At 45.7% G+C, this 14964-nt stretch overlaps 1 protein-coding gene across 3 annotated transcripts in view; it reads left to right on the plus strand.

The window, feature by feature from the left end:
- Window positions 1–9264: 9264 nt before the first annotated feature.
- The window catches only part of LOC136658403 (uncharacterized), a 125692-nt gene continuing 119992 nt past the window's right edge, over window positions 9265–14964 (plus strand). For 2 of the 3 annotated variants that reach the window (XM_066634962.1, XM_066634964.1), the window contains exon 1: window positions 9265–9744. The gene's annotated coding sequence lies outside the window, so the exon portion shown is untranslated. The remainder of the gene's footprint in view (window positions 9745–14964) is intronic. The other variant, XM_066634963.1, reaches the window with a different exon arrangement.

Raw genomic sequence — 14964 nt, forward strand, 5'->3', positions numbered from 1 at the left:
TTCAGAATCTGTTAGCTAAAAGAGGCGTGGGCAAAGTTTCAGCTAGAACTCAGTCAATGATGCCCACGTGATGCCCAATTAACAACAGTGAGAAATATGGGTTCCTTAAGGACCACCTTCCCCATAAACCTTTGAGCACAGTTGTATATTAACTGAGACCTTGTTCCAGCTGCTGTTATTTTCAGAGGTGAAGCAATCATCTATGAGAAGCAGGGACTTTAAGGTTGTGGCTTCAACACTTCGGATTTCTCTCCTTTTGAAATTTGTCAGTATGTATATTAAGAACATAAGAACAGCCCCACTGGATCAGGCCATAGGCCATCTAGTCCAACTTCCTGTATCTCACAGCGGCCCATCAAATGCCCCAGGGAGCACACCAGATAACAAGAGACCTCATCCTGGTGCCCTCCCTTGCATCTGGCCTTCTGACATAGCCCATTTCTAAAATCAGGAGGTTGCACATACACATCATGGCTTGTACCCTGGCTTATGTACCATGGCTTATGTACCCCGGCTTATGTACCATGGCTTATGTACCCCGGCTTATGTACCATGGTTTATATTATTTTGGCTTGGTTTCTTGTTTTTGCTTTGTAAGGTGTGCTGCTCTGGGTGCCATATGGCAACAAAGGCACAGTCAATATGATTTTAAATGAGTAAATAAAATTTATTTATTTATTTACCAGTGCACATTCCCATTCCACTTCCTAAGTGGGCCTCAAGGCAGCTCTTGTTGGCAACCTTCAGTCTCGAAAGACTATGGTATTGCACTCTGAAAGGTGGTTCTGGAACAGCGTCTAGTGTGGCTGAAAAGGCCAATTCGGGAGTGACAATCCCTTCCACACTGGGAGCAAGTGCAGTCTGTCCCTGGTCTGTCTCCCTGGCTATGGGCCTTCCTTCTTTGCCTCTTAGCCTTAGACTGTTGGCCAAGTATCTCTTCAAACTGGGAAGGCCATGCTGCACAGCCTGCCTCCAAGCGGGCCACTCAGAGGCCAGGGTTTCCCACTTGTTGAGGTCCACTCCTAAGGCCTTCAGATCCCTCTTGCAGATGTCCTAGTATTGCAGCTGTGGTCTACCTGTAGGGCGCTTTCCTTGCACGAGTTCTCCATAGAGGAGATCCTTTGGGATCCAGCCATCATCCATTCTCATGACATGACCGAGCCACCACGGGCGTCTCTGTTTCAGCAGTGCATACATGCTAGGGATTCCAGCACATTCCAGGACTGTGTTGTTTGGAACTTTGTCCTGCCAGGTGATGCCGAGGATGCATCAGAGGCAGCGCATGTGGAAAGCGTTCAGTTTCCTCTCCTGTTGTGAGCGAAGAGTCCATGACTCGCTGCAGTACAGAAGTGTACTCAGGACGCAAGCTCTGTAGACCTGGATCTTGGTATGTTCCGTCAGTTTCTTGTTGGACCAGACTCTCTTTGTGAGTCTGGAAAACGTGGTAGCTGCTTTACCGATGCGTTTGTTTAGCTCGCTTACAAGGTTTAGCTCGCTTACAAGCTCGCTTGTTTAGCTTGTTTACAAGGCAGCTCACAGGCTGTTAAAATATAATCAAACATTACAACACAATCAATGAAACAAAAAAACAAAACAATATATAATAAAATAAAATAAAAAGGCAAACTATATCAACGAAAGAGAGGGAGCTCGACCAAAACCTTATATAGGTGGAACCTCCATAGCCGCAGATTATTCATTCATGGATCTGGCTCAATGGATCTGGCTCCCCTGGACCCGCATGGAGCCAGGCTTGGCTCCCACTGGTGCCTTTCAAGATTCATCGGATATTCTTTGAAGAGGGGCGATGCAATTTCTAAGCCCATCAAGTTGCCAGCTTGACTGGTGGGTGCCATCCCACTACATGGTTATCGGGGTGGGTGACGAGTGTCACCTTAATCCAGGTCTCATCTGTATGAACAGAACCTCTTCAGCATGGATTATTGACAGGGAAAGAAAAAGAAAAACTATTACAGAGTTTGAACGCTAATGCCAGAGGCGTAACTCGAAGCCCCGGCTCCGGGGCAGTGATGTCACAATGTCACATGACATTGTGATGTCACTTCTGGGTTCTCCCTGGAGGAGGAGGCGCTGGTGGCTTCATGCCCCCCCCCCCATTTCTTCTCCTGTGGAGTCTCAAGTGACTGCCTTGCACATTGTGCCCTCTCGGCCTAGCACCTGGGACAGGTGCCCATCAGGCCCCACCCTAGTTACACCTCTGGTCCGTGCATGTTCTGTAGCTCCAAATCCCAAACCAGTCATTCCAGCCATTCCAATTCCAGTTCACACAAGCCAATAACTCCATGCAGTAAGGGTTTTGATGGTCTGTGCAAGTTCTGTAGCTCCAAACTCCACACCAGTCATTCCAGCCATTCCAAGGCTGTGTTCACACAAGCCAATGACTCCATGCAGTAAGGGTTTCGATGGTGCACAAGTCACAACAAGGCTGTGTCTTGACAACTAGTGACAGAAATCTAAAACTACTAGACAATGTTTTAGAAAAGGAGTAAGAAGACTCCATCGGAAAAGATGTTTTGGAGTTATAAATCCAACCAAGAAGCCTGACATATTCGGTTCTCCATCTCATCTGTTGTACTTGGGAATAAAACTGGTAAACGGAAAATGGAGGACTCAGATTGATGCTCTTTGCTGGCTCAGTTACAAGCCAGTGTTAGAGGCTCAATTATTTCTTTCAAATAAATAAATCAGCTGAATAGCCTACATGCCACCAGTTTGTACAGAGGCAGCCTCAGTTTAAAAGATGGAAACAGCTCCTGGATATTAAACACTACTGAAAGAGGCTCTTTGTGGTGATTAGGCTGCTATCTTGCTTTCAAGTGTTTCCAGTAAATCACTTCTGCCAGAACATGCTGCGACCATCATGATGCACATTACTTTCTCAGTGCTGTTGCTGTGTTAGCTGCCTCGCCTTTCCCAATTCTGCACTGGCCCAGAAGATTCAATAAAAACTGAAAATTCAGTGATTTTCCTCTCTCTGCCCTCCAACAGCCACAACCCTGGTCCAGACAAATGATGTGAAATTACAGTATTAGTGATAATAATACTCTCCCCCCCCCAATGTTGCAGAACTGTGCCAAGGATTGCGGGGTTTGTGGGCATGTGGTTGATTAGTAATGACAAAGATATCAGCCAATAAGTGCCCTCCAAAGCTGGTGTTTTATACTGAAAACATGGCAGAACCAGTATTTAAGAGCTGACCCCATTTGGGCTTAATATGGTGGTGCTAATCACTAATAAACCACACACACACTGAACACTGGCACAGGTCTCCAACATTTTGGAGGGATAGTATTATAACTAATAATTTTATGTCAATTGTTTGAAAGAGGGATGTGGCTGTGGGAGGGCAGAGGGGAAGAACATCACTGACTTTCAGATTGCCTTTACCGCTCTAAAAAAAGACATGTCTAATAGATGTGTGAGAACAGCAGAACTACAGAGCACACAAGCTAATAATAACTCAGCTATGCACTGCCTAAAGCTTACCGGAAAAGCCCAGTGTATAAGATGGGGGGGGGCGTACTGTACAACTTATCTCTGGACTTGGCCCTTATAGAGACAGTACACCAAGATGTCTGTCTTCATGCAAGCATTTGTTTTTATTTAGACAGGGTGATCAGATACATGCTAAACTGAGCAGCATCAACCACAGGAAGCTCTTAATACAGGGGTGACCAGATACAGTGGAGGACAGAATGCCTATATACCTTTAACCATTGTATAGAAGAGGGAATTTTGGCTGGTGCAGCTTTTTAAGCCCTTCCATGTTGACCTGCACCTACCAAAATTCTCTCTTCTATACAGTGGTTAAAGGTATAGGCTCTCTGTCCTCCACTGTATCAGGTCACCCCTGTATTAAAATCTTCCTGTGGTTGATGCTGATCAATTTAGCATTTCCCTGCTGCCTTTTAACAATGCTCCTGAAAATACAGGGCTGGGAATTAAAGCCAGCCATTCCCTTGGCTGCTGCATTCAGTCTCAAAAAGAGATGCATTTTATTTTAGTTGCCTTCTCTGATGCTGTGCCAGAGGTTTAATCCATTAAATCCTAACTGGTGAACTTCATTTACTCAATATATGTGCTCATTCTCCTGCACTTTCTTTAATGTGCAATTCTTATCTCTTGGAGCCAGGAACATACAAAAAGAGGTAAGCCAAAGGGGCATCCTTCCCATGGCAAACAGCAGTCATGAGGGGAAAGAGGGAGAGATTCAAATAACCTCTGGGCTGGGGCACCTTCCTTATGAGGAAAGGCTATGACGTTTGGGCCTCTTCAGCCTAGAAAAGAGACACCTGAGGGGGGACATGATTGAGACATACAAAATTATGCAGGGGATGGACAGAGCGGATAGGGAGATGCTCTTTACATTCTCACATAATACCAGAACCAGGGGACATCCACTAAAATTGAGTGTTGGAAGAGTTAGAACAGACAAAAGAAAATATTTCTTTACTCAGCATGTGGTTGGTCTGTGGAACTCCTTGCCAAGGGATGTGGTGATGGCATCTGGCCTGGATGCCTTTGAAAGGGAATTGGACAAGTTTCTGGAGGAAAAATCCATTATGGGTTACAAGCCTGATGTGTATGTGCAACCTCCTGATTTTAGAAATGGGCTATGTCAGAATGCCAGATGCAAGGGAGGGCACCAGGATGAGGTCTCTTGTTATCTGGTGTGCTCCCTGGGGCATTTGGTGGGCCGCTGTGAGATACAGGAAGCTGGACTAGATGGGCCTATGGCCTGATCCAGTGGGGCTGTTCTTATGTTCTTAACCTCCTTGTCTTCAGAGGGGCAGCAGGCATTCCCAAGGAGCTGGGTCTTCTCAGTGATAATGCTGACATTCTCTCCATGGAGACTCCATTGGCCCCTACCCCAACTTTCTTCTGGAGACCTATCAAAACCTGGCAACACAGGCTGCAATTCTAACCACACTTTCCTGAGAGTAAGCCCCATTGAACAAAATAGGACTTACTTCTACTAGACCTGGTTAGGATTGTGCCCATAGGTTAAGGACAGGAAGGGGGGGCAGAAAGGGGCATGATCTTTAATTATTTGTTTATTAACAGTGCAATTCAACCAAAGTCTATTCAGATGTAAGTCCTATTGAATTCAGTAGGACTTTCTCCCAGTTGAATGTCTATATCAGGATTGTAGTCTTATTTTATTTGAATTTTAAAAGCTATGACAGGAGAAAGGGTAATGCCCCTTCTCTCCTACAGTGTGGTCCAAATGCAAATCTGGGGTTCACTGTTACTGGGGTTTACCAAACCCAGTGGTTACTGTTCAGAGAGTAAAAAAAGGAGTATCTCAGCTTCAGTCACATGCATAATGGAATGCATCATTTGGCCCTAAAGTCATTATGCTCCAGTGCTTGGGGGGGGGGGGGGAAGAGAAATTAAAATAATATTTAAATAAGGGCCAGACGACTTGTGTGTTGCGCGCATAGAAGACTTGGAAAAATACTCAAGTCAAGGACCCCCTGACTCAGCAGTCATTCCCATGTATACTGACCTGAGTCTGCCTGTGTCTGGGTGTGCTTGCTTACTGTTTTTGTAGCATGAAAAACCTTGTGGGGCCATCATTCAGATGGGGCGAGCAGCAGGGAGGTTCCTAATGCATCTGAGCAGGAGGGGAAAGCAGGAGAAAGCGCTTTTGCTCAACTCTGATAGGAAGGAAGGAACAGATGATCATTGGATGCAAGAGGTTTGGTATTTTCTTTGGCTGAAAGAAGGCAAGTGGATGAATCCAAGGGGGTTCTTCCCTTACGATTGGCTGCAGAAGCCCAGGGAGGAGGAGGAGGCAATTTGTAGCAATCATGCTTTCCAAATGCATGGCCTCTTTTGGCTCTGTTGTTACTTGGGCAGAGGAACCCTCATTGAATGACTGGCTTAAGAGGGACTACTTCTGAGTAGAGCTGCAAAAGATTGGGTCATCCTGGTAAGCCTCAAAGCTGCTGTGCCCAACCCTCTTGCTGATTCCTCCCCCCCCCTCATGCAGTCCCTCCCACCCCTCCCACCCTGTTTACATAAGAACAGCCCCACTGGATCAGTCCATAGGCCTATCTAGTCCAGCTTCCTGTATCTCACAGCAGCCCATCAAATGCCCCAGGGAGCACACCAGATAACAAGATACCTCATCCTGGTGCCCTCCCTTGCATTGGCATTCTGACATAGCCCATTTCTAAAATCAGGAGGTTGCACATACACATCATGGCTTGTAACCCATAATATATTTTTCCTCCAGAAACTTGTCCAATCCCCTTTTAAAGGCATCCAGATGCCGTCACCACATCCTGCAGCAAGGAGTTCCACAGACCAACCACACGCTGAGTAAAGAAATATTTTCTTTTGTCTGTCCTAACCCTCCCAACACTCAATTTTAGCGGATGTCCCCTGGTTCTGGTGTTATGTGAGAGTGTAAAGAGCATCTCTCTATCCACTTTATCCTTCCCATGCATAATTTTGTATGTCTCAATCATGTCCCTACCCTCAGGCGTCTCTTTTCTAGGTTGCAGAGGCCCAAAAGCTGTAGCCTTTCCTCATAAGGAAGGTGTCCCAGCCCAGTAAGCATCTTAGTCGCTCTCTTTTGTACCTTTTCAATTTCCACTATGTCCTTTTTGAGATGTGGCAACCAAAACTGGACACAATACTCCAGGTGTGGCCTTACCATAGATTTGTACAACGGCATTATAATATTAGCCGTTTTGTTCTCAATACCTTTTCTAATGATCCCAAGCATAGAATTGGCCTTCTTTACTGCCGCTGCACATTGGGTCGACACTTTCATCAACCTGTCCACTACCATCCCAAGATCTCTCTCCTGATCTGTCACAGACAGCTCAGAACCCATCAGCCTATCTGGGAAGTTTTGATTTTTTGTCCCAATGTGCATGACTTTACACTTACTTACATTGAAACGCATCTGACATTTTGCTGCCCTTTCTGCCAGTCTGGAGAGATCCTTCTGGAGCTCCTCACAATCACGTCTGGTCTTCACCACTTGGAAAAGTTTGGTGTCGTCTGCAAACTTTGCCACCTCACTGTCTCCAGGTCATTTATGAAGCGTTTGAAAGGATCCTTGGGGCACACCACTTTTCACCTTTCTCCATTGTGAAAATTGCCCATTGACACCCACTCTCTGTTTCCTCGTCTTCAACCAGGTCTCAATCCAGGAAAGGACCTGCCCTCTAATTCCCTGACTGTGGAGTTTTTTCAATAGCCTTTGGTGAGGGACCATGTCGAACGCCTTCTGAAAGTCCAGATATATAATGTCCATGGGTTCTCCCGCATCCACATGCCTGTTGACCTTTTCAAAGAATTCTTAAAGGTTTGTGAGGCAAGACTTACCCTTATAGAAGCCATGCTGATTCTCCCTCAGCAAGGCCTGTTTGTCTATGTGTTTTGAGATTCTATCTTTGATGAGGCATTCCACCATCTTACCCGGTATAGATGTTAGGTTGACCAGCCTATAGTTTCTCCGGTCCCCCCTCTTTCCCTTTTTAAAGATTGGTATGACATTTGCTATCCTCCAACCCTCTGGCACTGTGGCCGTTTTGAGGGACAAGTTGCATATTTTAGTCAAGAGATCAGCAACTTCATTCTTTAATTCCTTAATAACTCTAGGGTGGATGCCATCCAGGCCCAGTGACTTATTGATCTTTAATTTATCAATGAGGTCTGAAACATCTTCACTTTCAACCTCTATCTGACTTAATTCCTTGGTCAGGAGGGGCTATTCGGGCAGCGGTATTTGCCCGATGGGTGGGGAAAGCAGGGGAGTGTTCAAAGAGAAATCCAACACACACACACAGAGCCCAGCAGCAGCTCCATTTTTTTCCACAGCGGACTTTTCAAGTGGGGGTGACTCGACTCAAGTCCTTTAGAGTCGCAAAGTGCCCCCTTTATGACTTGTTTTTGAGTTGAGTTGCAGGGGGCGGTGACTCTAGACTCGATTCGAGTCAAGCCACGCTGGATCTTCCCATCCCTGCCCACTTCCATTCTCCCACTTACATCACCATTCCTCATACTCCCTGAATTTGAAAATAAAGAGGGGAATGGAATGGAGAGGGAGCATGGAGGACAGAGCGGACATGGAACGGAGGAAAGAGGAGAATGGAAAGGAGAGGAAGTGTAGAGGAAAGAGAGAGTATATGTCTGCATTATTTTTTTTTACCTTCTAGGGCTAGACATACTAGAGTTGTTTTTTTAAGCTCCTAGCACACTAGGGACGTGTTCCCTTTTTAAGTTCTAGCATGCTACCCATGCTAGAATTTTTCTAGCTCAGAGCTAGAGAAGATGGCCACCTCCATTTAGCAACGTAATCCTACGTCTCTGCTCCAAGGAAACAACCAGAAGCAGACATTTTGTATGGCAAGACAGTGGAGGAGGGGGTTTTGAACTTGCTGACAAGGAGCCACCCATTCTGGAGACTGTAAAAGCAGGGTACAGAGGTAAATAAAGTAGCTTTATTGACTGGAGGCAATGATTAAATGTTGCAAAAACAGCCCAAAGTACGTTCAACACTATTTGACTTCTGTTTTTAAATAAATCACGCTGGAAACAAGCTAGGATCATGCTAGAAATGTCTGCCTCTGATGCTGTAATTCACCACCCTGTTCTGCTCCACAGTTCCTCTTCTGCGCCATTCCTGTTTTCATTTTCAAATCCAGGAGTGAGAACAGCAGAAGTAGTGGCTTGAGTGCTGCCAGGTAAGCGGTGGTAGTTTTGGTCATTCTCTATGAAAAGCATGCACTCTGCTACAGTGCTATGGCCTTATCCCAAAACATATGATACTGCCTTAGGCCAGATCAAACTGCTCCACTTTGCTCCACCAGTGGCTCAGTAGTGTTTCGACTGAGTGGCCCAGGTCTTCAGATAGAAGTTCATTTCTCTCACACATACACCTGGAGATTCACACCTACTTGGAGATGCCAGGAACTGAACCTGGGAGAACTTCTTATGGGCAAAGCTGTTGCTCTCTCACCAGGCTGCAAGTTTGTCAACAATAATCTGGGGTCTCCAGCTTTTTTTCTCAGGTGGGCAAGTAGCAAAGATTTATCCACTTTAGACAATTTTTGAGCTGCAGCTGGGCTCCACCCCAGCCTGTTTCTCCCCCCCCCCCAATTTGTCAAGGGTTGGCAGTCACGTAACATCAAAAGACCTTGCCTTGTGACTTCACCAGACCCCTCCTCTCATATCTCAGGGGTTTGGGTGAATCAGACTTGGCAGTCCTTATGTGTAGGGCTGGCATTAGAGGTTATGTCCATGACTAATTGGACATGAGTTGGTGACTAATGTGTAGCCTGCTGGCTTGGGTAGGTGAGAGGAACAGCTGCTCGAGAAAAACCACTTGGAGCTGGAACACAGCCAGCAAAGGAGAAAAGGTCAGTTATGCTGCTTCCTGGGAGAAGCAACCTTGGGAAATGCTACACATACTTGTGAGGCATGTGATGTGACTTGCTTTGGAGAGAAGGAGTGCTGTGAAATCTTCCACTGCCCCTTTCAGTGCTGGCTTCCAGTTCCTCAGCTTGCATATTTGTAAATAAGGAAATCTTACTAAACTACCCTCAGCCTCCAGGACTCTCTCACCTCTCAGTGTTGCCCCTGAAGCCCTTTACTGCTCAGGAAAGCGAGGAACATGATACACTCCTACACTCTGGCAACGGAGGAGCAGCGTTGAGAGGAGACTTGATCTGGAAGACGTGGGATGCAGAATTTTTCCTCATGGTGAGTCATCCATTCGTAGCTATAATTAAAGGTTTTTTTGAACATTGCTGAGAGCTGGTGCGGAATGAGGTGCTTCCGCAATCAGACAGCTGAAGAAATGCATTTTTGGCATCTTGAGAATCTCAGCTGTCATTTAAAAAAAAATGCTTTACATGCCTTGAAAAATAAGAACAGGATAGTTCTCAAGCCACAGAGAAGCAGCCGAGAAATTGAGAGTCCCATGGTTTTCCAACTGTGGGGAAACCTTGATATTCCTCAGAAGTATATGATGGGCTCCTCAGTGAGAAGGATAAGCAATGGAAAATGAAGATCCCTGAAAAATCTGCATGCCCAGCAATTTTCCCCAAGTTGCAGCTGCAGGAAGAGCCTTAGACATGTCCTAAGTAATGTTATCAATTCAAACTGGGTGAATGTGTGTTCCGCCAGGCCTGGCCATTGTCCTGGGTGAGACATGCACCCAGCATGACATTCCAGAATCCTCTGCAGCAGTCAGGAACTCTATGACAGATATGCAAGGGTTCTTCAGCACAGTGGTTGCAGGAAAGTTTACTAAACCTCAAGGTTTAAAGTGTAGCAACTACAGAGACAGGCAAATGAGAGAGACAGAGAAGACTCCCAGGACAAGTTGCCAACTCCAACGGAAGCTGTTCCTGGAGATTCCCCCCCCCCAATTGTTCAAGCTCACCCAGAGAGCCAGAGCAGCCCCATCTGTGGTGCAGCGGACAAAAAGCAGTGCGCTTGAGCCACTGTCACCAAAAGATACAGTGAGAGGTTGCCCTCTGCGCAAAAGTTTCAGTGCTATTGATTCTATTGCTTCCACAGCAGGGAAGCCTGATCTAAGATACAGATCAGGAAGGGGAGGAGCTGGAAGCTGCAAGGATTGCTCTGAGGGCTTTATGAGTCCATTTCCAAACTAGTGATGAGGTAAATGGGGCAGAGGTCAAAGGTGTGACAGGCTTTGGGAGTAAGCCACTAAGGAGGAAGAAAGGGCAAGACTGTAGCATAGGACAGTGGTTATCAAACTGTGAGCCGTGGCTCTGCAAAGGGCCATGGAAACCAGCCAGGGGAGCTATGGAATCTTTGCAAAACCCATTGCTGTCTTGCCACAACTCCTCCCCACTGGGTATCATGCCCGCTTAAGGCTGATTAGTTTCCCTTGGTTGACTCACCAGTGCAGCAAGCAAGAGTCAGAGTCAGTTCCCAGTCCAATCAACAAAAGTGGCCAAGTCAGAGTCCAGAGCCAATAAGCCAAGTCACAGTCCAAGGTCAGGTTTCAGGTAAGTCAGTCAAATCAGTCAGGATATCCAAGTCAATACACCAAGTCACAGTCCAAGGTCAGATTCCAAAGTCAATCAGCCCAGTCAGTCTCCTCTCCAACCTGCACTCCTTCTCCAACCCACACCCCCTTCCTGCCTCAGGTGCCCATTATATCCCTGAGGGCCCTATTGCCTTCAAGTGGCTGCAGCTGTGCAGCACACTCTGCTGGATGCCCAGGCCTTACCCTTAAAGGGGCCACTGCTGACACCACATCTACCTTCTCACCAGATCTTCTGCAATTCCAATACAATTGCCCTATCCAATGGATAGGACTGTAGCCCTAATGGGGAGCCACGGCCAATGGCTAAGTAGATCAAGGGAGCCACCAATCAGAAAACTTGGGAACCACGGGCCTAGGGGTTGGCAATCAACCCAACATATCTTTTCCAGAGAAGATGTTTTTCTGACAAGGGTTTTTGAGCCTGCTGTTTTCCACCTTGTTTCTGTTGTGCAAGTCTCAGAGTGATCTTGTTCATGTTGGTCAGCTTGTCTCTCCAATGGGAAAAAAAATGTGCGCAAAGGAGCAGAATTTGCCAAGCAAAAGGAAGTGGAATGGCCTCTCCTGCTTCAGGAAGCTGCTCTTATGTGAAGGTTCACAACCTGTGACCACACAGAGGCCAAATTTATTGTAGCACAAGCATTTGTGAACTACAGCCCACTAGATCAGATGCAATTTCTATTTCTATAGAAACCTTTCTATAAGGTTTCAATTAGAACCTTATTTCTGCAGGGGAGAAACCATATTTCTCCCCTGCAGCTTCCTGAACATGGTTGCAGGGGAGCAGCAGGGGGAGAGGACTGTGGCCTTCACCTCCTGCTTGTGGGCTTCCCTGAGGCACCTGGTCAACCACTGTCAAAGACTAAGTGCCTCAGGGAATCCCACCAGCCCTCTGTGGAACTCAGGACCAAAACAGCTTTATTCTTCTTATGCAGTGCAATGTCTGTGACTATTCTTTGTAAAGCTTAAATACATATGTAAGATAGTACAGCCACAAGGCACAGCAGAAGTAATTGGTAACAACATACTCTTTCTAAGCCTGTGTAATGTGTAATCTGTGTAATCTTTCTAAGAAATGTAATGTGACAAGAAACCATTATCTCAATTCAAGCCTGAATGGAGAAAAACAAACTTTCTGATAAATCCTAGTTCAGCGTTTTCATGCTGGGAATCTCCCTTTGAAGTTCCTTTGTTGTGAAATGGTGACTTTCAGATCAGCAGCAGAAGGTCCTGAGAGATGGTTCTTTCACTGATGATGAATGTTTCCATTTTTTATATCAGATTTGTACCCGTTTATTGTTCTGCATAGAGATTAACTAGTTTGCTTTATGGAGAGACAGCTGATGGCCCTCTTGGCAGGGGATAGCATATATCACACTGGAAGGTGAGCAAGCGAATCAACCCCAATTCATCAACCATTATTGGTTCCTGCATAGAGCTTCTCTTGCTGATCTGAGTGGTTTCCCTGCAGTTTCCTTCTTTGGCCAGAGGTTGGCAGTGGTGGTGCACCATGAGGAACCCCTGCCTGACAAGCTCTACTCTCCTTCAGGATCTGCTGCAGGTTCACAATGGTCAGGATGGTCTTTGCCTCTGTGCCTTTCATTGCCATTCTCAGGCACAAAGAGTGGGGCTCTTTTCTCTATACTTTTAAAATGTCTTCATTGCTTTCTTGCTCAAAAAACAAGTTATTCATTGCTTTCCTGCTCAATGTGTATATTGCAAATATAAAATATAATTAAAAATAACTAAAATATTAAAAAAAAGAAGTCAAAAACAAAACTAGCAGCAGCCAGGAGCAGTCTAAGAAGGTCTATCAAGAAGCTCCAGGGAGAAGCACCTCATAGATCAGTGCTTCTCAAGGACAGTGCTGGAAAGAGGAGGTTGGGGGTTTACAAAGTGCAACCGAACTCATTTTGGATTAACATGCCAGAAGAGAGTCTTCGGTGCCCAGACGTCCTTGGCCTGTCCCATTTCTCTGACATCCGCCTACAAATCACCTTCTTCTTTTCCTTGGCAAACTGCCAAGGACGGGCAGCTTCTTCTCCCAGACTTGCCAAGTATGATCTGACTGCAGAAATGCATGTGTATGCTTTGGTCTTGGCTGCATCTCCTTCCTGATACAAAAGACCTGCATACACAAGGAGGTACTAAGGAAGGCAGTGGCGTAGCTAGAGGGGGTGCAAAGCACTACGTTTTGTAGGGAGCCTTACCATGGTGTGCAAGTGGTCCCTCTCCCTGGGATCTCCGCCTTTCGCTGAGATCATCCTCCTGCTAACAAGACCAATGAACTTGGCATTTTAATTCTTTTCTATTTATTGTTTTATTGATTTCTCTCTCTTTTTTTAAAAAAGAAGACAATATAGCAATACAAAGACACATAGGTATGGAGGTAGGAAGTCCAGTTCAAAATCCCTTAGGAGTGGGGAGAGGATCACTCCAGAGCCTGGAGACTCTTAACAGTGATCTAAAGTCATTTGTGAACCTTATGCCCACCCCAACCTCAGTAATCTTATTTTTTCCCCCCTGCATTTCCCACCTTCCAAGAACCCAGATTCAAATCCCAAACAAGACAAGTTCAGTCTTGTTTGCAGTATGGGTGGAATATAAGCAGACTGCACTGTCATTTTCAGTACTCAGTTTCTAAAAGATGGAATTACACTTGCCATAGTTCACCAACTTATTGTCCACACTGTAAGCACTAATCTCTCCGATCTATAGACCTGGTTATTTATTTTCTTAATACTTCCATAAATATTCCTGGATATTTATTTTGTAAAAATCTAGTAATTTATGGCCTACTCCTCCTTGCTCCTGAGAGAAAAACTGTGCAGCACTGGGCAGATGTTTACATTCCCAGAGTTGGAAGCATCAGATGAAACTGAAAAGTACCTCTCCTTCTTCAGATCACTACCTACTTGTTTCAGAAAGGATCAAGAATGCTATCCCTCTTCCTCCCCCATTTTGTTTAACAGCCCAATCCTATCCACCTTTTCCTGGGAGTAAGCCCCATTGACTCTAATGAGACTTACTTCTGAGTAGACATGCATAACATTGGGACACTAAAATTCCTTTATATTTTTTTACTTTTAATAAACTACTTACATTTTGATTTTGCCTCTCTAATCCATGTAAAATGGGTAATTCTGGTTTGTCTTACATAAGAACAGCCCCACTGGATCAGGCCATAGGCCCATCTAGTCCAGCTTCCTGTATCTCACAGGGGCCCACCAAATGCTCCAGGGAGCACACTTGATAACAAGAGACCTGCATCCTGGTGCCCTCCCTTTCATTGGCATTCTGACATAGCCCATTTCTAAAATCAAGAGGTTGCACATGGCTTCTAACCCCTAATGGAATTTTCCTCCAGAAAAGTCTTATCACTTCATTCTGCAGACACTGTTTTGGTTTTGATTTTGAATAAGAATCTCTGCTGTTCAGTACTCTTCAGAGTCACCCCCCCCCCACACTCTAGATAGCACACCTTATCTGTGTTGGAGTTGGTACAACCCCGTCTGCTTCCACAGGTGGCAGGATACTGTCCATTGAAAGGGTTAAGCCATAGCCCAGTGACCCTACCTGTCCCCTTTGGATGACCTATGTGGGGGCGTGGCCCAGACACAATAAGTAACCCTTCTTCTCTGAGCACACCCTCTCTTCCTCACCAAACAAGATCGCAGCTCCCAGCAGGGCTCTGCTGGTGACACCATCTTAACCATATGGCACACAGGACAAGGCAGCTTCAGGGCCTTGTTATCTTTTAAGTTAGAGTACCTCTGATCTCAATCAGATGCTGTAACCTTACTACCAATGAATCATGAGTAAATGAATCTCCTTTGCAACTTAAACCAGCCATTGCCTTTTTGTCTTTCTTGATTAGCAGTCAGCCGGGTGTGGGAGGCTCCCTG

This window comes from Tiliqua scincoides, chromosome 8 (assembly GCF_035046505.1).
Source record: "Tiliqua scincoides isolate rTilSci1 chromosome 8, rTilSci1.hap2, whole genome shotgun sequence".
Lineage (NCBI taxonomy): Eukaryota > Metazoa > Chordata > Lepidosauria > Squamata > Scincidae > Tiliqua > Tiliqua scincoides.